The sequence below is a fragment of the Mustela nivalis genome (assembly GCF_964662115.1).
Source record: "Mustela nivalis genome assembly, chromosome: 15".
Classification (NCBI taxonomy): domain Eukaryota; kingdom Metazoa; phylum Chordata; class Mammalia; order Carnivora; family Mustelidae; genus Mustela; species Mustela nivalis.
This window is the reverse complement of record NC_139034.1, coordinates 13,629,637-13,656,623: the sequence shown is the minus strand read 5'-3', so window position 1 is coordinate 13,656,623 and position 26,987 is coordinate 13,629,637. Positions and strand designations below refer to the sequence as shown.

Sequence of the window (26,987 nt, the reverse complement as noted above, 5' to 3'; positions counted from 1 at the left end):
AGGCCAATGGATGGGGTGTCCGCGGTGGCTTTCCCGGACGCAGATTAGGGTGGTGAAGTTCTCAGGAGATGAATACCTTCCTTTTTTGTATATCCTCGTACTTATAAAGCCAGGCGTCCTTTTTGAATTGAAAAGACAAAATTAACAGAATGTAAACGGTCAGTTTGAGGGGCCGCACCTTAGCAAGGAGCTTAAGCCCTTGCTCTATTTGGAGAATAGTTCATCTGTTTGCCACACTTCCCCTACCTCTTTTCTCACTACCTTCCTCTTTTTCCTTCTCCTTGAAGGTGATGAGAGCTGCAGGACTGATTACCTTAAGTTCTGGGCCTCCTATCAAAAAACTGAGCCAAAAAAAGGCTGATTTGGACAAACCCCCTGCTCAGTGCAGCACCTGTTTTCTCTATTTATAATTACCAAAAGGCCTCAGTAAAATATGAAAAATAAGATGCCACCTGGGGACAACTATGCCTAGGCAGCCTCAGAACTTTTCATTTATAAATGTGCTAGATTGCTTTTCTCCAATCAGCCTAGTCTTGATTTGAAACTCATTTTTAAAAAGATAGCTTTTCCCTCAGCAAAATTAAATATTTTAATATTTAAATATTGCTGCGCTATATTTAAAAAAAAAAAGTTTTTCCTTGCTATGAAGGGAAAAGTAATTTTAACATTTCGTTTCTCTCCTCTGTAAAAGATTTTCTCAGAAGGCAGCATCACAGCTGTGAAGGGGGAATATTTGTCGACAGTATTTAAGGAATTGTGGCAAACAGAAGAGATCACAGAAGAGTGGATATAAGCAAGTGTACTACACTGAAAAAGGGGGAAAAGTGGATCCCATACATCACAAACTGGTAAGCCTGGTGATGCTCCTTAACTAAATTCAAAAATAACATTGTCTTCTGTCTTTTGTTTAAAAACACTTTAGTGTATTTATATAGTCAGTAAATATTTATTAATGCCCATTATGTGTAGCAGGAACTGCTAGGACCTGGAGAAACAAAAGTAAACTAAATGCAGTCTTGTCTGAGTTCAAATGGATTGTTTATCCCTCTGGTTGCAGAGCCCCCCATAAAGTACACAGCGATAATAAGGCAGTGCTTTAAGTGCTAATCTTAACACATTGGCTATTAGAGAATATTAGAGATGGAGAAAGTTGATAACATAATAGCAGAAGTTGAGAACATCTGCTTTGAATTCAGACCGTGAGCTAAGGCTTACTAGTTGTGTTTCTCTGGGTAAGTTGCTTTACTTCTCTGTGCCTTATTTGTAAAACAGATAATAGTATCTATTTGATAAAGTACAAACTACTGTATGTAAAGTGTCCCGTGCTTAGTAGGAATTCAAATTTTAGCTATTGCTATTAGTAGAATTGCTTCTAGTAGTAATCAGCATAGAAGGGTACAGAAAATAGCTTTACAGACGAAGCACACAGCTTGTGCAAAAGGCCTTGCAGTGAAAGAGAGCTTTCATTGTTAGAATAGTGATCACAAAAGTCTCTGTATGGCCTGTTAAAGGATTTAACTCTTTCCTTTTTTTTTTTCAAGATTTATTTATTTATTTATTTGACAGAGTGAGAGAGATTACAAGCAGGCAGAGGAGCAGGCAGGGGTGGGGGGGGCGGGCTGGGTAAGAGGGAGGGAAGCAGGCACCCCGCTGAGCAGAGAATCCCCTGTGGGGCTTGATCCCAGGACCCTAAACTCAAACCCCAGCTGGGAAGGCAGAGGCTTAACCCACCGAGCCACCCAGGCACCCCAGGATTTAACTCTTTCTTGAGGGCAATAGAAAGTTACTACAGGGGGTGCCTGAGTGGCTCAGTTGTTAAGCATCTGCCTTCAGCTCAGGTCATGTTCCCAGGGTCCTGGGATTGAGTCCCACAGCGGGCTCCCTGCTCAGGGGGGAGCCTGCTTCTCCCTCTCACACTACTCCTGCTTGTGTTTCCTCTCTTGCTGTCTCTCCCTCTGTCAAATAAATAAGTAAAATCTTCAAAAAAGAAAAGAAAGTTATTACAAGGTTTTAAAAAGTCCAAGTAAGAACATAATCAGATTTCCTTTTGGAGAAAAACATTTTAATTCTTATAAGAAACCTATGAGGAAAGTAATAAAGATGGGTTATCACCATTTTATAGATGAACAAACTGAGTAAGGTCTGGATTTACACAGTTACCAACTTATAAGTTGCAAAGCCAATTTACAGAGAATTCTGATTATAAAATATGCTCTTGGTTGAGGCGGGCACCCTGGGTGGCTCAGTCAGTTAAGCAACCAACTTGATTTTGACTCAGGTCATGACCCCAGGGACCTCAGCACCAAGTCTGCTTGTCCCACTCCCTCTGCTCCTCCTTTTGTGCTCTCTCTCTCAAATGAATAAATAAAATCTTTTTTTTCCTAAGTGCCCTTTCCATTATACATTTGCCATTCCTAAGTGAACATGTATGTTAATGGATTAGAAAGGAAAGTGGTATCTATAGTGGACAATGGAGGTTCATTAAATTCACGCCAAATTAAGCATATCTTTCAAATAAACTGTTATTGAGAATCTGTGTGCCATGTATAAAGCAAGTTCTGTGCTAGGCTCTGATAACATAAAAATGTGTAAAATACAGCCTGGGAATCATGAGGGGAAATGCCAAAGAGAAATCACCCCTCAGTACCCCGTTTGACAGAGTTTTCTATTAAATCACTGTGAACAAAATGGAGAAAAATAAACTAATATGCTATAGTTAGGTGACTTAAGTATCTTTGATCAGTCATGATCAAAATGTTGATAAAGCTGCCATTGGAACTAATCCCTTAAATCCAAAGAGTATTGCTAAATTGATACATCTCAATATGGTCTTTACTATCTTCTTTTGGACTCTGTTCTCAACATTTTATGAAAAAATGTTATTCGCTGCCTAGATGGAGAAATATATAACATGTTTAGCAGATCCGTAACGTGTTATAAAACCAGTGGGGATAGATAATGCAATTAATGACATTAGAATTTGTGCATGTCCATCAGCTGGAACAAAATGGACCAGTGCTAACAAAATGAAACCTGAATTAAATTGCAGGGAAACAGAGCAAACAGGCATTTTTTTTTTTTTTAAGATTTTATTTATTTATTTGTTAGAGCACAAGCAGGGGGAGCTGCAGGCAGAGGGAGAAGCACGCTACCCACTGAGCAAGGAACCCAATGCCGGACTGGATCCCAGGACCCCGGGATCGTGACCCAAGCCGAAGGCAGACACTTAACCAACTGAGCCAAGCCAACCAGGCACCCCACAAATAGGCACTTTAATATATTACTGATGATACAGCTTTTCCCCGTGCCCCCCCAAAGCAAATAGGCAATATTTTTTTGAAACCCTTTAAAATGTATGTTACCTTTAAACTATTCTACTTGCAAATATGTCCTAAGAAAATAACTGTAAATAAGGAGTTTTATGCTCCCCTGTAATCATTGCAATATTTCATGGGAAAGCCAAAAAAAAAAGAAAGAGCTGCTAACAGTGTAAATTCTAAAACCAAGGAGAATGGTTAAATAGTCAACTATCCACTTGGAATATTATGCAGCCATTAAAAAGGCAACCATGGGGCGCCTGGGTGGCTCAGTGGGTTAAGCCGCTGCCTTCGGCTCAGGTCATGATCTCAGAGTCCTGGGATCGAGTCCCACATCGGGCTCTCTGCTCGGCAGGGAGCCTGCTTCCCTTCCTCTCTCCTGCCTCTCTGCCTACTTGTGATCTCTCTCTGTCAAATAAATAAAATCTTAAAAAAAAAAAAAGGCAGCCATGACAATATATAGTAGTGCTTACAATACAATGTAAATATTTAACATGATACAAAATTGTATATGCTATGTTATTATAATGATGTAAATAATAAAAAACCTAATAAAAATAACAATAAAGTAACTGCCTCAAAACATCAACAGTAGTTTTACTAAGGTGGTAAAATGACAGTAGTTTTTTCCCCTTTCCTCTTCTTCCCAAATTTGTATCATGAACATACATTATTTCTATAATAGAAAAATAAGCATTAAAATTTTATTATAATTTAATCTTAACCTTTTAATTCTAAGAAGTTAGTACCTGGATGTTTGTTAAATTGTTCTGTGTATTTTTGGTTTCATTTTATTTTCAAATAAATTAATTTTTTGAAGACAAGCTGGACACTCATTTGTTGCCCATTTCCTCAAATTTCCCAAAGTCACTGAACTAGTGCTCTTTACATTATTCATTTGCCAAAGTATATTTCTAGTTCAGTGTTTCCCAAAGTATATTTCACAGATGACTATTTCAACAGTGTATTAACTGCTTTTACACAAAGGAAAAGGTTCTAGTGTTGAGAAAGTTTGGGAAATGCCAAGTTAAACACTTTGTCTTCTTCAGATCCTTGAATATGTTGATAAGTTGTAATTCTGCAAAAGCAGGGTTTAATAAGCAGAATTTACCATAATTTTTTAACTTTTTTTTTAACTTATCTTATGGAGTCAGTGTTCCTCAAACACACTTTGAGGAACACTGGCCCAGTCACCTGCCTGCTCTTTTTATTTTTATTTTTTTTAAGATTTTATTTATTTATTTGTGAGAGAGAGCAAAAGAGTGAGCACAGGCAGGCAGAGGCAGAGGGAGAAGCAGGCTTCCCCGCCAAGCAAGGAGCCCGATGTGGGACTTGATCCCAAGACGCTGGGATCATGACCTGAGCCGAAGGCAGCCACTTAACCAACTGAGCCACCCAGGCGTCCCAGTCACCTGCTTTCTCACTGTCCTTGTATAACCTATTTTAAAATGTGTCTGCATTCTTCAGTCCCCCAAACCCTGCCATTCCAACCCTTCTACCTTGCTTTCTACTTCATGGGGCCATAAAAAGAAAACACGGCCTATGTCCTTAGAACAGGAGTCCGTTCCTCCCATCTAGTTCCTCCCATCTAGGACTAATCCGTTCACTCGTGCACCAGACTTCTTAACATTTCCTCAGGGATCTAGTGTTCTCCATCCAGTATCTTTTCTGACTCTTCTAGAATGTGAATATGTAAAGTCTCACACTGCAATAATGTGTAAGGCATTCATTCCTTTCTATTGTGAGCCTTTTGAAATCTGAAACAAAAATGTTTCTGTTTCTGTTTTTAAAAATACCAGAAAGAAACAGTGCTGGTAGGAGGGCTAACTACTACAGCTATTTTGGAGGGCAATTTGGCAAGATTTGTAAAATTTTCAAATATCCATTTCCAAGACCCAACAATGCCACTGTTGATATCTCCCTTAGAAAAAACCTTTTGTGCTTAAGGAGGCATGCTTCACAATGTTCATTTGAGGCATTATTGATAAAAGTGAAATCAGAAATAACCTAAATGTTCATAAATATAGAGCTAGACCTATGTGTGCCATTACACACCAAGAGGTGTTATTGAATGAAAAAAAAAAAATCCACAAAACAGGTAGATATGGAATGTAGTACCTTTTATCTAAAATAAAATTTATTTCCTACAATGATACATATAACTGTGCACAGGAAGGACGAACCATAAAGATTACATTGCTATCAGGATGGACATCAGGAGCAGTGGTGAAAGGGGATTTAGCTTTATCTTTGATATTTCAGATTTTACAAGTATATATGCCTGCTTCAGTAATTAAAATTTGATTTTAAAGGAAGAAAATCCTCACTCTCCATTGGTTTCCTTCTTTTGTCCTAACTTCTCTTCACAGGCAATTTATTTGAAACATCCTTTCATAACCAGTCTCTTCATCTCCATTCATCCTTTAATCGAGAATAATCAGACATTGCCCTTGCTTTGTTTTGTTGTTTTGCTTTGCTTTGTTTTTTGGCTTTTTTAAAAATTGCCCTTGCTTTGTTAAAGTATTTTTTTAACTAGGGCCACTGCTGATATTCATTAGTAAATTTATTAGTTACTTTTCAGCCATTTTATGCTTCCTCTGTAATATTCAACAGTAATAACCATTTTTGTAGCACTCCCCACACAGCTTGCAGTCACCCCTTTCGGGTTTTTCTTCATCTTTTTGCCTCTGCCTCTGCCATTCAGTGCTGCCCGCATGGTACGTCTTGTAGAAATACTATAAAATGCATTTCAAGGCATTAATTTATTAAAACTTAATACAATGCATAGGACATCCTCTGAAGCTTAAGCTTGTGTGGTGAACACAAAATGTTAATGTTTATGAGACACAAAAGTGCACTGGATTTGAAATTAAAATATGTGATTTGAAATCTTGTTTTTACTACTTTAGACCCATGTGGCTTTTAGCAAGTCTCTTAACCTCTCTTAGCTTCAGTTTCTTAATTTTTAAAATGGAGATGATACCTACTTTATGGGGCTGTCTTGAGGATTGAATCTCTCTGCCACTAAGTAAACAAAGTTTCTATTTCTAAAATAATTGTAACCACCTTCCTGTGTAGAAGGCATTTTACTTCTCCCAACTTTGTATCTTATTGCCTTTAATATTACTTCTTCAGGCACTCTCCTTCATACATTTTTCTTCTTAGATGATGAGGAAGTTGACAATTACTGTAATGATGCCTCAAATTCCACAGCTTTTCACGGCTTAAAGAGCAGTCAGGCATAGTTTTCATCTCTCCTCCCAACTATCCTGTGAAACAGTTAAAATGCAAATGTTATTTTAATATTGGGAGCCTGAGACTTTAAAAAGATCTCTAAGGTTCTATGCCTTGCCCCAAAATAGTCCGCTTAGACTCTGTAAAATCTTGTATTTTATCATCTTTCTCCTAATCTATAAACATTTCAGTAGGGTTTGTGTCCTCTCATTCTGGATTTTCTTACTGTTGCCTTTAGTTCACCTTGAGATTAATATAGTTCCTCCTTACCCTTCATTAAAATGCACCAAATTCATACTTCATTCCATTGGATACTCAATTAAGATAGCCCTCAAACAAGTCTGGGGTTTTGAAGCCCATAATTACATACTAATACAGAGGGAGGTAACTTCCAAAATTATTTACATGTGCTTTAATGGTAGTATTTACAAATGCAGCAATATTCCCATTTCTGGATGGAAGAACTGTGAGGTACGATGAAATAATGAGATTTTTTTTCTCCTTCACCTGATAATCTAAGTGAACATTACTTCGCAACTTGTCACCTTGGTAAAAACAAGGCTTGTTCTAAGTTATACCATGTTTTTGAGATGTATTTATGCACCCTAATCACATTTCTAAAATATCATCATGGTAGCAAATTTTTGTTCTTTAAGGGAAGACCAGATTTTTGGAGATGACCCAAGTTTATCAGAGCCAGGTGTAATAAATGATAAAAATAACTGAACAGGGCCATGTCATTTTTTATTTAAAATAATGATGTCAATATAAATAAAACCAATATTCTTGTGTGGCTTAAAAGCTGACGCTGAAAATAATTTCCTAAAACAATGGCAAATTTATAAGTATGTAAGTGTATAATGTTCCCATGTAATTATAAAAAGTATTCTACAGGAAATGTGTTCATTTGATTTTATAGTCTAATGTGATTGCTTTTTGAAAAGTATCCTAGGACCTTATTTTTCACACATTTTGTATCTCCTCCAAAGTATTTTGTAGGCAACTGCCTCCTTCATAAGAGGGCTGTCTCTTTAAGAAATACTCATTCTTAAGTATCTTTTACTAAAAACAAATCTTCAGACAACTCCAAGTCATTTTCATGCTATGAAGACTATATCCAAAACTGCAAATAATCCATAAATCATATTTGCTTTGGAATATAGTGTGAGAATTATATTTTGTCTGGGTGGCCGGCCTCTAGCAACATTCCCCCAGTAGCAGATTGCTAAAAGCTAAAGCTGATGTTAATTTGTATTGAATACAAGTAATAGGGAAAACTTCACATTTTCTGAGTAGTTAGTGATAGTAGCCTGAGTTTAAAACATTCTCCATCAAGACAACTAACATGGAAACTACATGTAGATAAGGTTTTTTACTATTTTTGAGTCTCAGAAATGAACTGACTGCATTTATTTCTATTTCTTCTATAGTTGCAAAATTGTGTGACCTCTTATGCTCTAAGTTCTAAGTTCTGCTCTATAATTCTATATAAGATTATTAGCAATTTCCTAGTGTTAATCTTGTTTTGACAAATTTCTGGTGCACTTAAAACAAAAGTCTGTGGCAGTTAGAAATAACTGATATGTTGGGGCACCTGCCCTGATGGCTCAGTTGGTCAAGCCTCCAACTCTGATCTCAGCTAAGGTCTTGATTTCAGGGTAATGAGTTCAAGCCCCGAGTTGGGCTCCATGCTGGATGTAGAGCCTACTTAAAAACAAAAAACAGTTGATGTGTTGAAAAAAGATTGTAGTGTATCTGTGACCCTCCTTAGAAGAGGTAGTCTTTCATCAGCGTCATCATACTTACATACTTGTATGCAGTATACAGATTTTAAGTCTTTGTGGTAATAAAAGCAATTTGCTACCTTCCTTTACAAGTTTTCAAAGACCTCCAAGACTCTCGTTCTATTCCTGTGTGAAGGCAAACATGAGTTTAACATTAGTTGTACCTCGGAAATAACCCTGATTATTAAAGGAAATCACTGTTAGCATCCATACAGCTACCAGCAGCCCTACAGAAGTCGCTTCAATTTAGCAAAGCTCACTGCTACCATTTCTGTTGCTTAGACACCCCCTACTCCAGAAAGTCACTTCAACATTCCCATGTGTAATATGCCCATTATTATAATTTTCATTATATTTTTAGTTATATTAAATTTTTCTAAATAATTACTCTAAATTTTTAATTATATTTTATATGTATTTATTTTTATTTTTATTTTAGAAAGTATGTTATCATTTTAAATCTAATAGTGCTATATTAATCATTTATTTTACTATTGCAAAGATTAAATATTTGTTGTGCAAATTTTCTAGTTGATACTCTGATGAAAAGCTTTATATCAGGAGACTTGCTGAAAAAAATGTATATGTTAAAACAAGAATCTTAATAGGATATGCCATTAGTAAAATTAAAATGAAGCTCCTTGAAGCTAGGGACTTTGTCTTTAGCACAAGTCTACTCAAACCCCCTAGAGCAAGGATCTAGGTACTACAGTGTTTTTAGGATTTTTGATTGGCCTAAGTGAAAACAAAAACGAGTGAAAATATTAGCATGAGGTAAAGAAAAGTTAAGGCCAAAACATTAAGTGTGAAAAAGAGGAACATTCTGAAAAAATGAAAGGTGAACTCTACAAAATAATAATTATCGTAATAAACTTTCATATGCCAAATAATATTACTGAATGCCAAACTGCAAGAACACCTAGCAATACAGAACATGGTTTGAATCACACAAAAATCAACATGCACACACATAATTATGATGTTAGAGTTTAATAAACCTCTTTCAGAACTTAACAGACAAAAAACCCAGGGGTATTTATATTTATAAATATTTTTATATATTTATATAATTATTTTATATTTGTATTTATTTTATATTTATATAATATATAATATATGTTAATATTTATATTATATTATAGTCTATATATTCTATTATTGTATATTATATATTCATATAAAATATGAATATATAATAATATATAAGTAATAATAAATAAATAATATTTATATAATATGTAAATTATAAATATATATTATATAAATATATAATATGCAATAATATAATATAATTATATGATAATATAATATTTATAAATATTTATATTTATTATATTTATAAATATAATATGTTACATATATAATAGTATTATGTAATTATATAATAATACAATATTTATATTTATATTATATTATATTTATATATAAATATTATGTATATTTTTATATATTATATTAATAATATAATCAACTGGCTTATGCTTCAGCCAAATAGAGAACTTTGTACCCAATTGCCAAAATATGTATTCTATTCATATAACTATGGAAGATTCACAAAAATTAAACATACCCTTGACCATAATATAAATCACAATACATTTCAAAAGATAGGGATTTTATAGGCTACATTTTCTGATTATAATCCAATATAACTACAAATCAATGCTAAAAAGAGGATAAGAAAGCCTACCTATTTGGAAATTAAAAAATGTTTTTCTGAATATTTCCAGGACCAACGAGAAAATAAAACTGAAATTACAAACATGCAAACACCAATGAAAAAAGTACATACTGCATCTTAAAGTCTAGAAAACACTGCTATACTAGGAAGAAATATATACATAGTCTTTTCTCTTTTTTTTAAGATTTTATTTATTTGACAAAGACACAGTGAGAGAGGGAATACAAGCAGGGGGAGTCAGAGAGTAGAAGCAGGCTCACAGCTGAGCAGGGAGCGTTATGCAGGGCTGGATCTCATGACCTGAGCAAAAGGTAGATGCTTAAGGACTGAGCCACCCACATGCCCTGAAGTGTATACATAGTCTTAAGTACTTTAATTATGAAAAAAGAGTGAGGGGCACCTGGGTGGTTCACTTGGTTAAGTGTGGGACTCAAATTCGGCTCAGGTCATGATCTCTGCTTCATAGGATCCAACCCACCTTCCCACACCCACAGTTGGGCTCCATGCTCAATGAGGAGTTTGCCTCTCTGTTTTTCTCTCTCTTTCTCAAATAAATAAATAAATATTTTTAAAGATTTTTATTTATTTTTTGAAAGAGAGAGAGCTTATACAGTGGGGCAAAGGACAGAAAGAGAGGGAGAGGGACAAGCAGACTCTCCACTCAGTGGGGAATCTGATGCGGGGTTTGATCCCAGGACGCTGAGATCAAGACCTGAGCCAGAGTCAGACACTTAACTGAATGAGCCACTCAGGTGCCCCCAAAGACAATTCTTTTTTTTTCCTTTTAAGCATAGAATGTATTATTAGCCCCAGGGGTACAGATCTGTGAATCATCAGACTTACACACTTCAGAGCCTCATACATACCCTCCCCAATGTCCATAACCCAACCGCACTCTTCCTCCCCACCACCTACCACCCCCTCCCCTGCAACCCTCAGTTTGTTTTGTGATTAAATAGATTTTTTTTTTTTTTTTTGACAGATCACAAGTAGGCAGAGAGACAGGCAGAGAGAGAGAGGAGGAAGCAGGCTCCCCACCGAACAGAGAGCTGGATGCGGGGCTCCATCCCAGGACCCTGGGATCATGACCTGAGCCGAAGGCAGAGGCTTTAACCCACTGAGCCACCCAGGTGCCCCTTGTGAGTAAATAAATAAATATTAAAAAAAAAAAAAAGGGAATGAATAGTAACAAACTCATTCAAGGACAAAATGAACTGGGAGACAGGAGGAAAAGGAAATGTGTAATAAAGGAAAGATCGAAACTAAGGAAATAGAAAACATCGAAAGGTTTTAAACAGATGCATTCCTGGCAAGTCCGATGATAGCAAGAAAAAAGAAAAATAAGCATCATTATTATCTTCAAAACACATACAGGAAATAACTACCAATCTATAATACAATGTCCAGTGAAAATAATCTTTAAAAATGAAGATGAGGGGCGCCTGGGTGGCTCAGTGGGTTAGAGCCTTTGCCTTCAGCTCAGGTCATGATCTCAGGGTCCTGGGATCAAGCCCTGCATCAGGCTCTCTGCTCAGCAGGGAGCCTGTTCCCCCCCCCAACCTGTCTCTCTACTTACTTGTGATCTCTCTGTCAAATAAATAAAATCTTTAAAAAAAATTTTTTTAAATGAAGATGAAGGGGCACCTAGGTGGCTCATTTGTTGACAAAAATCAGATAATCAGTCTTGACAAAATGAGAAAATTAATCACTAGCAGACCCACACTAAAGGACTTTAGATGGATGGAATAAAAAGCAATAGGGTGAAATATATCGGTAAAAAATGAATATGGACAGTATAAAACAATAGCAATGACTTTGTGGGGTTTTAAATAGATGTGTAATTAAAAGATACAAAAATAACACATAACTCATAAGGGATCTTGGGGCACCTGGGTGGCTCAGTCAGTTAAGCTCAGGTCATGATCCCAGGGTCATGAGGTCAAGCATCAAGTCCATGGAGCCAGCTTAAATTCTCTCACTCTCCCTCTCCCTCTGCCCCTTTACCTCCACTCATGCTCTCTCTTTCTCTCAAAAAAAAAAAAAAAAAAAAGTGGAAAGTAGAAGTGGAATAAAATATTTCTAACACATAAAATAGGTAAAGGATTTGTAACCATTACGTATAAAGAATTCCCTTAAATCGGTAAGAAAATGATAGCCCAATAGAAAAATTAGTAAGAAATTGAACAGGCAACTCTCAAGAGGTGATATATAGTCACTAAGTATGAAAAGATTTTCAACAAATTAATAATCAGAATGAAAATTAAAACAAATGAATACTACAGCGTAGCTGACAAACTGGCTAAAAAGTGAAATACCAAATAAAAAGTGATAATACCAAATGCTGACAAGAATATGTAGTAGCCAGAATCTTTATATACTGCCATTGGGAGTTGAAATTGGTACAAGTATATTGGGAAATGGTTGCTGCTATGAACATGGGCCTTATTTATTAAAAATAAACACAAACACAGGTATTTAACTCTTATGTGAATTCCCAACAGAAATGCATTTATTTCTTTGCACCCACATGTGCCAAAAGCCATATAAATTATTCCTAAAAATATCATTTATTACAGGTTAATACTGAAAAAATACTAATGCCTATAAATCATAAAATGGATAATTATGGAATATGTTCATCCAGTAGAATACTATAGACTAAGAAAAATACTTTAAGTATCAGGGCACTTGGGTGGCTCAGTTGGTTAAGTAGCCAACTCTTAATTTTGGCTCAGGTCATGATCTCAGGGTTGTGAGATCAAGCCCCATGTTAGGCCCCACACTCAGGGTGGAACCTGCTTAAGATTCTGTCTCTCCCTCTCCCACTACCCACCCTCACATGCTATCTCTCTTTTAAAAAAAATGGATTAACTATTGCTATATGCAACAATATGGATGGAGCTCATAAACATAATATCAAGAGAAAGATGCCAGGGAGTACATTCAAAAGAGTACCTTCTGTTTATATAAAAGTCTGGAAACAGGCACAACTGATCTGTAGTGTTTAAAGTTAGTATGGTGTCTATATTTAGGAAGGAGAGAGAAAGTTATTAGGCAGGAGACATGTACAGGACTTGTGAGATAATAGTGATGTTTTATTTTTTGACTTGGGTAGTGGTTATATGTGTTCACTATATGATAATTCATTGATCAGTAACACTTCTGAATTATTCACTTTTCTCTTTTTCTACATTGTTAAAGTATTTTTAGTAAATGATATAATAGACAACATTAGGAATTTTAAAAGTGCTATGACAGTAGATATGGAAGAGATTGAAAGATTTTTATGTGCGGTAGAAACACATAGCGTAAAATTTTCCATTTTACCCTCTTGTAGCCATACAGTTGGGTAGTGTTAACTATATTCACCTTGTTACAAAACAGATCTCCAGACTTTTCATCTTGCAGAACTGTCTAAATTCTAAACAATTTCCCCCTTTCCCCTGCCCCCAGCCCCTGGTAACCACCATTCCACTTTCCGTTTCTATGAATTTGACTATTTTAGATACCTCATATAAGTGGAATCATACAGCATCTCTTTCTTTGTGTCTGGCCTCCTTCATTTAGCATAATGTCCTCAAGGTTCATCCAAAATTTCTTTTCTTTTTAGCCTATATAATATCCATTCATCCGATGATGAATATCTGGATTGCTTCCACCTCCCAGCTATTGTGAATAGTGCTGCTGTGAACATAGGTGAGCAAATATCTCTTTGAAACACATGCTGCTTTTCTTTTGGATATTGGAACCAAAAGAGTTCCAGTTTCTCTGCATCCTCACTGACACTTTTTTTTAAAAAATAGTAATCATCGTGATACATGTGAAATGATATCTCATTGTGGTTTTGAGATTAAAAGTATATTCTCCGGGGCAGCTGGGTGGCTCAGTTGTTAAACATCTGCCTTTGGCTCAGGTCATGATCCCAGGATCCTGGGTTTGAGCCCCATATCAGGCTCCCTGCTTGGCGGGAAGCCTGCTTCTCCCTCTCCCACTCCCCCTGCTTATATTCCCTCTCTTGCTGTCTCTCTCTGTCAAATAAATAAAATCTTTTTTTTTTTTTTAAAGATCTTATTTATTTGACAGAGAGAAGGAGGAGAAGCAGGGAGAACTGCAGGCAGAGGGAGAAACAGGCTCCCCACTGAGCAAGGAGCCCCATGCAGGACTTGATCCTAGGACCCTGGGATCTTGACCTGAGACAAAGGCAGATTTTCAACTGACTGAGCCATGCATGCATCCCAATAAACAAAATCTTAAAAAAAAAAAAAAAAAAAAAGGAAAGAAAGAAAGAAAAGAAAAAGAAAAAGTGAATTCTTTAAAATATATATATATATATAATCTTTTTTTCTATTTTCCTAACTTTTCTGAGCTTTAAACATCTTTATTGAGTTACAATTCACTTATTATACAATTCATCCATTTCCAGTATACAGTTCAGTGATTTTTAGTATAGTCACAGATTTGTGCATTATCACCACAATTTTAGAGATTTCCATCACCTCTAAGTAAAATCTTATACCCTTTAGTTTTCATTCCCCTGTGTCTGCCCCAGCCTTTAACAAATATTTTTGTACTCTCTGCCTCTATAGATTTTCTATAGACTTCCCTTTTTCAGAAATTTCAAAAGTATTTTTAAAGGAATATAGTCTGAATGCTATGGCAGTGAAATTGAAAACCTAGAGGAAATGGGCTTTCAAAGCAAAATTTAAATTTTCAAAATTGACTCAGAAAGAGGTTGAAAACTCAGAAGATCAATAGCAATGGAATTAAAACATGACTTTGAAATATAACTTTTTAAAATATAAGCCAAATCCAAACGGTTTTGCCTCCAAATTTTATATAAGTTTCTAAGAAGAGAAAATTCTCAAGGACTGTGCGATGCTAGAAAAAGAGAATATCCTGGTTCACTTTATGAAACTAAGATAACCTCACTACCCAAATATCCTTGTAAAGATATTGCTGAAATAAAGAAATTTGTTGGCTAATTTCACTGTAGAATATGAACATAAATAACCTAGATAAAATATTTGCAAACTGAATCTATAAACATCTAAAATAATTTAGAATATGAGCAAGTTGAATGTAAAAGAATAATAAATCATGGCCAAGAATTGTTGTTGTAGAAATGAAAGGGTTGTTCTAGATTAGGAAATCTTTTAACAAATTAATTCTATCCACAGATTAGATGACATTATATCAAAGGGTGAAAATAAATAATTAAAATTCCTCAGTTCTTTCATATGAGCTTTAAGTAAATTGGAAACAAAAGGAAACTACTTAAGGAGAATGTTATTTAAAAAATTAAGCATTTCATTAAAGTCGTGTTTATTAAAATACGGAAAAAGACAAGGATGCTTGCTATCACCATTACTTGTTAATGTTTTTAGAGAGATTTTCCTGATAGTCAGAAAATAAAATCAACACTATTTATAAATGATGTGATTGCATGGATTGTATATATAGAAAATCTGAAAGTCATACTATCCAGTATGGTAGCCACTAATCACAGGTATCTACTGAGCACTTGAAATGTGGCTGGTCCAAACTGTGCTACTGGGATAGGACAGATACTGGATTTTAAAGATGTCATGTAAACAAACAAAAAAATATAAAACATCTAATTAGTAATTTTGCATATTCTGTTTTGAAATGATAGTTTTGAATATATTGAACTAAATAAAATATACTATTAAAACTGTTTTTACCTTTTTCCTTTTTATTTTTATAACTGGGGTACTAGGAAACTTCAAGTTCTATATGTGGCTTGCGTGACAGTTCTATTGGACAGCACTGCCCTTCTGTGTCTAATACCAATATAAATTAAGAAAAAATGTTAAGGTGGCTGAATATTAGAAAAATAGCTAAAAATAAATAACTTTTTCTCTTTAAGAACCAATTACAAATGGAACTAAAGATATTTCTACTTATGGGGCGCCTGGGTGGCTCAGTGGGTTAAGCCACTACCTTCGGCTCAGGTCATGATCTCGGGGTCCTGGGATCGAGTCCCGCATCGGGCTCTCTGCTCAGCGGGGAGCCTGCTTCCCTCTATCTCTCTCTCTCTGCCTGCCTCTCCATCTGCTTGTGATTTCTCTCTGTCAAATAAATAAATAAAATCTTTAAAAAAAAAATTTTTTTAAGATATTTCTACTTATATTAGTGGTAAAATTATAAACCATGTAAAAATAAATCTAACTAGAACACTGCAGGACTTCTATGAAGAGAGTTATTAGTAATTTATTGACAAGAAAAAGTATCTGAATATACAAACTAACAGAAATGCCTGTGTGGGAATATGTCATATCATTAAACTCTAAATCCTTGAAAATTACATACATAAATCAAAATCCTCACAAGACGATGGGCTGTTAGGGAATTTGTTTGCTTGGTTGTCTGTGATATTTTACTCTTGTTTGGTATCTGAAGCCAAGAATTTAATCATCATAAGAACAAATTAATAGGAAAATGAGAGAAGACCTGCTTTAGCAGATATTAAAACTTTATTATAAAGTTCCTATAATTACAAGAGTACAGTACTGGCACTGGAACAGATAACTAAATAGTAAGAAATAATAATAATAAGAGAAAAATACATCCAAGTTTTGTAAAACTTAATCTATGACAAAGTTGTTGTTTTAGTTCTATGAGAAAAGGAATTTTTAAAAATAACTGTTGCTGCTATGATTTGCTGTTTTAGAAAACAAAACAGCATGTGAAAATTCTAGAAGGATCCAGCATATAAAAATAAAATCCAGGGGCACCTGGGTGGCTCAGTGGGTTAAGCCACTGCCTTCAGCTCGGGTCATGATCTCAGGGTCCTGGGATCGAGTCCCGCATCGGGCTCTCTGCTCGGCAGGGAGCCTGCTTCCCTCTCTCTCTCTCTCTGCCTGCCTCTCCATCTACTTGTGAGTTCTCTCTGTCAAATAAATAAATAAAATCTTTAATAAATAAATAAATAAATAAATAAAAACAAACTAAATCCAAATGGGATATAAAAAGTAAATAAGAAAGTTTAGGAGAGTGTGTATATAGTATTGCGTCCAACACCTTCAGCAGTATTGGAAACCCAGTAAGCAAGAGAGAGAAATGAGATTCAGAAAATGACACTCATTTGAAATTAAGAGAGAAAGAAATCCTAACATTGAATAGTGCGGGGAAGACAGCATGAAAATATTATGGACATACCTTCCAAATTTTGAACTGTTTTTTATTAAAAGCTTTAAATAATGTACGTGGATAAACTTGATAAACAAACAAACAAACACATACTAAGGGGTGCCTGGATAGCTCAGTCAGGTAAGTGTCTGACTCTTGGTCTCAGCTCTGGTCTTGATCCTGGGGTCAGGAGTTCAAGTCCCCACTTGTGGAGGACTTGTTCAAGTTCCCACACTAGTGGAGCCTACTTTACAAAAATGAACACTAAGATTTAAAAAATAAGTAAAAAGCTCTGTCTGTGTATGTGATGATGATAAAATCTTAAAGTATTAATGATTATTTCCTACTGTTACCTCATCAAATTTATCAAGAATTCTCTCAAATATTATTGCCCCCATTTTCAAAAGAAATTGAAGCTGAGAAAGGTCAACTAAATTACCTAAGATCATATAGCTAAGTAAAAGAAAGCCATGTTTCAACCTAGACCATCTTAATTTAAGAGCTATGTTTTTTAAATACCTCTAGTAGAATCAATATTGTTATTTCTTCCCCAAACACCTCTCCCACCGAGCTCTGCTTTCCCTTATCTGTTCTCTCCCTCCCAGGTAGGGTTAACTGTTCTCTGGACAGGTGTATAATTAGGTAGTATAATTAGGTAATTTTTGTTTAGGCCAACTATTCATAGTGTGTTAAGGAAGGTATAATATACTATATAAGTTATTTCCATGCTAGACACACTAAATATATTTGCTAATATATATGCTAAGTATAACATACTACTTGAGTTATTTACATGCTAAAAAAAAAAATTAGAATTAAATCATAGTTTTCAAAGGAAGAGAATCACCGAATTAGAGACATAGTTGTGATAACTACTATTGGAGGAATAGTTAGTAATAGTTAGTTGTAGGTTTTTATTACCCCCTGGATTTGAATTAATCAGATGTATATGGTAAGTTTTTTCAAGGCTGTGAATTTTTTTTATTTTTTATTTTTTAAAAAGATTTTTTTTATTTATTTGACAGAGATCACAAGTAGGCAGAGAGGCAGGCAGAGAGAGAGGAAGGGAAGCAGGCTCCCCGCAGAGCAAAGAGCCCGATGCGGGGCTCGATCCCAGCACCCTGGGATCATGACCTGAACCAAAGGCAGAGGCTTTAATGCACTGAGCCACCCAGGCACCCCAAGGCTGTCAATTTTTTTTTAAAGATTTCATTTATTTTTAGAGAGAGAGAGCACGCACACGTGAGTGTAAGAAGGGGGAAGGGCAAGGGGAGAGGAAGAGAGAAAGAAGCAGACTCCCCACTGAGTGCAGAGCTAGATCTGGGGCTCAATTTCACAATCCTGAGATCACAACGGGAGCTGAAATCAAGACTCTGGGCCTCTGGGGCACCTGGGTGGCTCAGTGGTTTAAGGCTCTTCCTTCAGATCAGGTCATGATCTCAAGGGTTCTGGGATCTAGCCCCGTATCAGTCTCTCTGCTCTGCAGGGAGCCTGCTTCCACCTCTCTCTCTGCCTGCTCTGCCTGCTTGTGATTCTCTCTGTCAAATAAATAAATAAAATCTTAAAAAAAAAAAAAAGAAGAAGAAGAAGAAGCTGGAGCTCAACAACAGCAACAAAAACAACAAAGGGAAGAAGAAAGAGGAGGAGAAAAAAAGAAAAAAGCAATTTATACTAGACAGTGGTGTCCCCAGAGCAGCAGCTCAAACCATCACCTTGAGATTTCCTCCCAAGACTGACAAACAGGAACGTGTGAGAAGGAATAACTGTTCTGCCTGCAAGGAGAGGATAAAATAATATCCATTTGAAGACTGTTGATAACTCTGTGTTTGAAAATTTAATGACTAGAGGTGAACTTACTATGAAACTAATGAAGTTGGGCTTACATATGGCCCTAGAAATGTGTCCTCATAGTCATATTTGTTTGTAAAATTTTCAAAAGTAATACATTTTAACCACAGCTAATTCAAATAATTATTTCTTTCCACTCATCTTTCCCTTGTGTTGGGTTATGTTTGGGTGTATTTACCTAGTTTGGGTTTAATGGAATATAGTTAAGGGATTCATAGTCAGTTCTATGCATAGATAAGTCACCGAGAGTCATCCAGGTTATAAGAATGGCTTCTAAGAGCACTCCTACCTCCAATGTCACCTTGCCATGAAGCATAACACAAACATCTAGGACTAAAACCAAGTCTGTAGCCTAGTCTGTAGAAAAGTCTTCCAGTCAATTCTTCCAATTGAATAACATGTGAAATTGTAAGCTGGAGTCTTTGGTTCTCATCAACACCTAGTTAAAATGGAAATCCTAGCCTGTCGGGAATATGTTCAGTAATGCAATGTATACACATACAAATGAACCATTCATTTTTTTAAAAAATAAGAATGGCACAAAATAGAATTTGCCAGAATTCCTGTGTGTGTGGAGCAAAGCCTATAGCAGTATTACAGCCAGCCAGTATGTCTTTGGGAGAAGTTAAATTTTATGCTTCTTTGATTGGATTGAGTTTTAACATATCTAACGCCTCTTGTTCTGACAAATTCTGGTTGTTCTAGACAAGATGGCATGCAAAGCTGGCACTAAGGCAATGAAATGACCCTGAAATCTTACCATTCATATGTGAAAGAAATTTAATTGAGGTTTTACCAGATTTGAAAACAATACTAAAAACTGACATGTCATAACCAGTCATGAATTGTAATGCAGAAATTTTAAACTATTAATAACAATAAAAATGTTGATTGACCATACTTTATGAAAGACTTAATTATCTTTCTATTCTTTTTAGAAAATGTTATTTTCTAAAGACAATGACATGAGAAGAGGCAATGAAACTTTATGGAGCCAGAAAGGGTAGGAAAAAAGTGATATAAAGATACACCAGACAGTTAATTATTAGTTAATTAATATATAAATGTAGAAATAAAATTATTTGTTTTAATTTTGTTATATCTCTGGTATTTGTCAACTTTTAAAAATCTATAACTCCCCCCCTGGAAACAAATAATCCAATTGGAAATGGGCAAAAGACATGAACAGATATTTCTCCAGAAAAAAACATACAGATGGCCAACAGATACATGAAAAGACGCTCAACATCACTCATCATCAGGGAAATGCAAATCAAAGCCACAATGAATGGGGTTATGGACATTGGGGAGGGTATGTGCTTTGGTAAATGCTGTGAAGTGTGTAAACCTGGCAATTCACAGACCTGTACCCCTGGGGATAAAAATATATGTCTATAAAAAATAAAAAATTAAAAAAAAATTAAAATTAAAATTAAAAAATTAAAAAAATAAATTTTAAGTAGTTAAAAAAAAAAAAGCCACATTTGTAGTACCATGGATGGGACTGGAAAAGATTATGCTGAGTGAAATAAGTCAAGCAGAGAGAGTCAATTATCATATGGTTTCACTTATTTGTGGAGCATAACAAATAGCATGGAGGACATGGGGAGTTGGAGAGGAGAAGGGAGTTGGGGGAAATTGGAAGGGGAGGTGAATCATGAGAGACTATGGACTCTGAAAAACAATCCAAGGGGTTTGAAGTGGCGGGGGGTGGGAGGTTGGGGTACCAGGTGGTGGGTATTATAGAGGGCACAGATTGCATGGAGCACTGGGTGTGGTGCAAAAATAATGAATACTGTTATGCTGAAAATAAATAAATTTAATTTAAAGAAAAATAATAAAGAAAATGTTGGAACCCCCCCCCAAAAAAAAAGCCACAATGAAATATCACCTCACACCCATCAGAATGGCTCAAATCAGAAATAAAAGGAACAGCAAGTGTTGATGAGGATGTAGAGAAAAAGGAACCCTGTGCACTATTGGTGGGAATGCAAACTGGTGCACCCATTGTGGAAAGCAGTATGGAGGTTCCTGAAAAAAATTAAAAATAGAATTACCATGTGCCCCATTAATTCCATTACTGGGTAATTACCCAAAGAAAATAAAAACACTAATTTGAAAAGATGTATACATCTTATGTTTATTGCGGCATTATTTATAATAGCCAACATATGGAAGCACCTCATGTCCAACAATATGTGGATAAGGAATATGTGAGAGAGATATATATATAATGGAATAATACATAGCCATCAAAAGGAATGAAATCTTATCATTTGTGACAATATAGATGGTTCTAGATATAGATATATAGATATGTATAGTTATATAATGGAATATTTATATAGATATATAATGGAATATTACACAGCCATGAAAAGGAATGAAAGCTTATCATTTGTGACAATATAGATGGTTCTAGAAAGTGTAATCGTAAGTGAAATAAGTCAGAGAAAGACAAATACCAAATGATTTCACTCATATGTGAAATTTAAGAAACAAAACAAAGGAAAAAAGAGACCAAAAAACCCCAGACTCTTAAATCTAGAGAATAAACTAGTGAGAGCAGGTAGGTGGGTGAGATGGGTAAAGTGGGTGTAAGGGATTGAGAGAACACTTATCATGTTGAGCACTGAGTGATATAGAATTGTTTAAACTCTATATATTGTACATCTGCAACAATATAACACTGTACATCAATTCCGTTGGAATTTTAAAAAATAAAAATCTGTAATTTGTTATATCTTTTCCACTTCTTAATAAATATTTATTTCTGTGCCTAATTTTATGTTTATAAAGTTGCATTCCTTTTTTAAAAAGAAGGGTCCCCAAATTATATATGATTCAAGTCCCTCCACCCCCAAACCTGGATCCTTCCTTTGGCTCTGACAACAAGGGAAAAATGCCCCAGGACCTTCAGTTTAGAACTTACTTAAAATAAGGTAGATACAGGTATATATAGCAGAATAACTGAATGAGTAAACTAATGAACCAATGGAAAAGTAAGCCTGTTCACTGCTGTAGCCCCAAATTCACAGGCTTAGTTTCTTTTAGAGTACACAAATACACTTAGTTCTGGGCCCTTTCTGTTCTTCCTTCTGCATTCTATTCCTCCGAGATCCCACCCAGCTGACTCATGGCTTAAATACCATCTGTAGGAGACTCTCAAATTTATATCTCCAACCCGGACTTCTCTTCTGACTCCAGACTTATTTATAAATGCTTACCTGACATTCTCACTTGAATTTTTAGATATTTCAACCGTACCATCTTGAAACTACTATCTCACTATTTCAACAAACCTCTGCCAGCCTTTCCCGACTCGGTAAAGGGCACCTCCAAAGGCCCAGTTTCTTAAGGCAGAAACCTGATGTCATCCTGAATACCCAATCTCCCAAACTCCCTTTACCTCACCTTCAAAATGGATCAACTCGTTCCCTTCCTCTCCACCGCCATGATACTTGTTCATATGATGGTCACTTCTCTCCTAGATGACTGTTAGCCCCCTACTTTATCTTATGCAACCCATTTTCCAAAATATCATCCAATCAACATTTTAAAAATACATATTGTCAAAGAGGATACACTTCCAGTTGTAAGGTGAGTGAGTTCTGGGAATCTAATGCTCAATGCGGTAACTAGAGTTAACAATACGATATGACATATTTGAAAGTGGCTGAAAAAGTAGATCTTTTTTTTTTTTTTACTGTAATACATGTTTTTATTTGAAAGGTAAAACATGCCTGTGGCTTTAATAATATGAACTATTAAAAGAAAGATTTAAAAAATTGTCTGAGGTTATACAGATAGATAGAAAATAGACTCTGATTCCAAGTGAGAAAAAAGGCGCAGAATCTCAATGTCAGCAAACAGCTATGTGAAATGTTTATATTTATCAGAGGAGATTAAGGTTTTTTTTTTTTTTTTTATAAACATGTATTTTTATCCCCAGGGGTACAGGTCTGTGAATCGCCAGGTTTACGCACTTCACCAAAGCACATACCCTCCCCAATGTCCATAACCCCACCCCCCCTTCTCCCAACCCCCCTCCCCCCAGCAACCCTCAGTTTGTTTTGTGAGGTTAAGAGTCACTTATGGTTTGTCTCCCTCCCAATCCCATCTTGTTTCATTGATTCTTCTCCTACCCACTTAAGCCCCCATGTTGCATCACCACTTCCTCATATCAGGGAGATCATATGATAGTTGTCTTTCTCTGCTTGACTTATTTCGCTAAGCATGATACACTCTAGTTCCATCCATGTTGTCGCAAATGGCAAGATGAAAAAGTAGATCTTAAATGTCCTCACCACACACACACACAAAAACTGTCATTATGGGAGGTGACTGATTAACTAGCATTGTTGTGGTAATGACAACATATACATGTTTTAAATCATGTCGTATGCCTTAAGCTTATATAATGTTATATCAATTATATCTCAGTAAGGCTGAGGAAATAAACAAATAAAATTAACCAGCTGATCAAATCACACCTCCCCACATCCCCCCATTAAGATCTTTATTCATTTCCCACTGAATCAATATAAATCCAAACTCCTTGGCATGTTCTTCAAAGACCTGCATGATACGATATGCCTGTGTACCTCACCTCTTGTCAGAGCAGCCCCCCACTGGCTTTATTTGAGTTTCTTGACACACCAGATCTTTTCCACTTCAAAGTCTTTATAGACACCATTTCCTCTACATGGAATACAGGCCCGTACCTCTATTCCAACATGCACACTTGATACAAATCCTGCTATTAGTCTCAGTTTAAATCTCTTCAGGGAGACCCTTCCTCCCCACCCCCCAATTTAAACTGGGTCTCCATTGTTTAGTCTCTCATTAGCAACTGACACTTTCCCCCTTTTAGGATAGATCATAATTTGGAATGATAATTTGTTATGATAGATTATTTCCTTAATGTTTGTCCATCCTACTGGCTATCAGCTCCGCAAGGACAGTTTCCATTTACCTCAGAACTGGGTGCACAAAAGCTTTCAACAAACACTTGTTGATGAATGAGTGGTATGATGCCTACTTAAAGTTAGATCAAGACTATTAAAATTATGATACAGGATTAGAAGAAAATAATCTCTGCTCCTATTATTTTGTGGTATGGTTTTCACGTCAATATCGTCTGTGAGGCATATCAATGCCAAATATTTGCATTTCCTCAGACTAATTATATTGACTAATGGTTGAATTGTAGACTTTTTAAAGTTAAAAACATTTTTAAAGTGGGAAGTAGCCTTGTGGATGAAGAAACAGAGAAGCTGTGGTCTACCAAGGTTAAGTTATACAGTGTGAATGGAACAGCTAGGATTGGACACCAGATCTTCGAAGAACTGCCATGTAGTGATTTTTTAATTTTCACTAGAAGGTAGCAGTGAACTGCAAGAGAGAGCAGGGAGCATGAAATTATAAATGTTAAGTAAACAAACTAAAATATTTCAGGATATTCGTAATTTTTACCCCTACCATATTTCACACTATATTCAGGTTTGTTCAGTAACATTGGCTTTTCAAAAAAAGAACTTTTCAGATATTATTCTGTAATAATTAAATATTTTATTATTTTAAAACTATCTGTAGGACTATATAACAACTGAACATATTTTAGAACATTTCTATATTCATAAATGTCTATGTGGATTGGATTATTATAGTCCCTGAAATATAGAGTAAGATACACTGTTATCTTACATAATACCAGGGGGAAAAATATCTTCTTACCAATTGGAATTTTTATTTTATATCTATTGAAGGAGCTTACTATTATTACTATTACTATTATTACTATTATTATTATCTATTGGACTTACTTAGACAGGTTTTTTTTTATTATGTACAGTTTTGGCATCCGTAAAAAAGAAAATATAAGCAAAATTAATTGGCTAGTTTCTCTTAAAACTTCTTTACTTTAAGAGCCCAGCTCTTCTGAATCACTTTCTAAGAGTTCTCGATGTCTGTGGTTTTTCCACATAGTGCTTTTAAAAAACAAAAACAAAAACAAAAACTCTAGGAATTGAGATTTTTGGTTTTTTATTTTTTACTTTTGTGAAGATTTTGTTTATTTATTTGATAGAGAGACAGTGAGAGAGGGAACACAAGCAGGGGGAGTGGGAGAGGGAGAAGCAGGCTTCCCACCAAGCAGCTTAGCCGGATGTGGGACTCTATCCCAGGACTCTGGGATCATGACCTGATCCAAAGGCGACGCTTAACAACTGAGCCACCCAGGCACCTGGAATTGAGTTTCTGTGGTTTTTGTTTGTTTGTTTGTTTGTTTGTTTGTTTTTAAAGACTCCATTTATCTATTTGACAGAGAGAGAGATCACAAGTAGGCAGAGAAGCAAGCAGGGAGAGAGGAGGAAGCAGGCTCCCCACTGAATGAAGAGTCCATGTGGGCTTGATCCCATGAGACCATGACCTGAGCCAAAGGCAGAGACTTAAGCCACAGAGCCACCCAGGTGCCCCTGGAGGAAGGTTTTAATCTGTGGAAAAGAAGATTGGAAGGAATGGAGGAAGGAAGGGAGGGAGGGAGGAAAGAAAGGGGAAAAGAAGAAAGGGAGAATGAAGGAAGAAAAGCAAGAGAGAGCAAAGACACACTACATTTCTTTTTTTTTTTTTTTAAGATTTTATTTATTTATTTATTTATTTATTTATTTATTTATTTATTTGTCAGAGAGAAAGAGAAAGCGCGCGCTAGAAAGCGAGCGCGCGAGGGCAAGCACACAAGCAGGCAGAGTGGCAGGCAGAGGTGGAGAGAGACGCAGGCTCCCTGCGGGGCAAGGAGCCCTATGCGGGACTCAGTCCCCGGACCCTGGGATCATGACCTCAGCGGAAGGCAGCGGCCCAACCGACTGAGCCACCCACAGGTCCCCACACTACATTTCTAAGCATTTATTCCTGTGCTTTGATTTAGAAACTCAGCCTAAGCTTAAGATCCTAGCAATACTTGTGTAGTCCGTTTCCCCTTTTAGGAAAATACAGAAATAGCTTTAACTTAAGGAAAGCAAATTAACTGATAAGGTGAACATTCTCTACTTTCTTACTGTATGTCTCTGTTAAATATCTAGAAATAGCACATGTTTACTATCAGCCTTCTGAAGTCTTTCATAGTATACAACTCTACCCCAATCTAAAATGTAAACTTCTAATTTATATAACTGGATTCATGGAAGATTGAATGTATGGGTATATGTGTGGGCGGGGACGGAAATCTGGGTTGTTTTGGAAATATGCTAATCAACCTAGGGATGTTGTGATATGAAAGTAATATTGGTTGGCATGTCCTTGAAAAGTTACTCACCTTTTCAACTCTTCTTTTTTTTTTTTTTTTTTTTTTTTTTTCATTTCAATTCTTAAAATGAGTTTATTCCATTCATGATTCATTAGCCATTTTGATTTTCATCCCCATATTTATTAATGGAGAATTTTAAATCCCTAAATTGTCACATGGGTAAAAAACACAAATAAATGAGTGTTTTCAAAAAATTTACACATTTTGGAGTGATTCCCTGATGACTCAGTGTTCAAGCTGCACTGTGTAGAGAAAGCATGCTGTCTTCAGGGTATGGGTACAAGTAAAACCACCTAATACTGAAGATATTCTAGTGGCTATTAACATAATTATTAATAACATTTTTTTTCTGGCAGCCTTTTGGTTTAATTCATGGCTAATGTTTTCTTTTTTTTTAATTAATATATAATGTGTTATTTGTTTCAGGGGTACAGGTCTATAATTCATCAGTCTTACACAATTCACAGCACCAACCACAGTATATACCTTCCACAACGTCCATCACCAGTCACCCCATCCCCTGAACACCCCTCCCCTCCAGCAACCCTCAGTTGGTTTCCTGAGATTAAGAGTCTCTTATGGTTTGTCTCCCTCTCTGGTTTTGTCTTGTTCCCATTTCCCCTCCCTTCCCATATGAACCTCTGTCTTGATTATCAAATTTCTCATATCAG

At 35.8% G+C, this 26,987-nt stretch overlaps 1 long non-coding RNA gene across 6 annotated transcripts; it reads left to right on the top strand.

Annotated features, from left to right (window-relative positions):
* The first annotated feature begins 22 nt into the window (after nucleotides 1-22).
* LOC309848784 lies at nucleotides 23-25,550 on the top strand. 6 transcript variants are annotated; one of them, XR_014303275.1, is made up of 4 exons: nucleotides 23-158; nucleotides 692-848; nucleotides 13,627-13,712; nucleotides 25,343-25,550. It is a non-coding gene; the product is annotated as an uncharacterized lncRNA (long non-coding RNA). The 6 variants fall into 6 exon arrangements; XR_014303276.1 differs by lacking the exon at nucleotides 25,343-25,550 and adding an exon at nucleotides 22,266-22,670; XR_014303277.1 differs by lacking the exon at nucleotides 25,343-25,550 and adding an exon at nucleotides 19,952-20,102.
* The last annotated feature ends 1,437 nt before the right edge of the window (nucleotides 25,551-26,987 follow it).